This window comes from Arachis duranensis, unplaced genomic scaffold (assembly GCF_000817695.3).
Source record: "Arachis duranensis cultivar V14167 unplaced genomic scaffold, aradu.V14167.gnm2.J7QH unplaced_Scaffold_190129, whole genome shotgun sequence".
Lineage (NCBI taxonomy): Eukaryota > Viridiplantae > Streptophyta > Magnoliopsida > Fabales > Fabaceae > Arachis > Arachis duranensis.
In genome coordinates this window covers 1-487 of record NW_026264475.1, presented here as the reverse complement: position 1 = coordinate 487, position 487 = coordinate 1, and the positions used below count along the sequence as shown (strand labels likewise).

General features: G+C 41.9%; 1 non-coding gene across 1 annotated transcript; it reads right to left on the bottom strand.

Moving 5' to 3' along the window:
* Positions 1-238: 238 nt before the first annotated feature.
* LOC127744008 (small nucleolar RNA R71) lies at positions 239-346 on the bottom strand. Its single transcript, XR_008005216.1, has one exon. It is a non-coding gene; the product is annotated as a small nucleolar RNA R71 (small nucleolar RNA).
* Positions 347-487: the final 141 nt, after the last annotated feature.

The following is a 487-nucleotide window of genomic DNA, read 5'->3' as shown; positions in this document are numbered from 1 at the left end:
GTTCCATGGACTTCCACTGGAAGATCCTCATCAGTTTTTAGCTGAGTTCTTGCAAATCTGTGACACAGTCAAGACTAATGGGGTTGACCCTGAGGTCTACAGACTGATGCTATTCCCTTTTGCTGTAAGAGACAGAGCTAGAACATGGTTGGATTCCCAACCTAAAGAAAGCCTGGACTCTTGGGAAAAGCTAGTCAACGCCTTCTTGGCAAAGTTCTTTCCACCTCAAAAATTGAATAAGCTTAGAGTGGAAGTCCAAACCTTCAGACAGAAGGAAGGAGAATCCCTCTATGAAGCTTGGGAAAGATACAAACAATTAATCAGAAAATGTCCTTCTGATATGCTTTATGAATGGAGCATCATAGGTATTTTCTATGATGGTCTCTCTAAACTATCCAAGATGTCTTTGGATAGCTCTTCTGGAGGCTCTCTTCATCTGAAGAAGACGCCTACTGAAGCTCAGGAACTGATTGAAATGGTTGCAAAT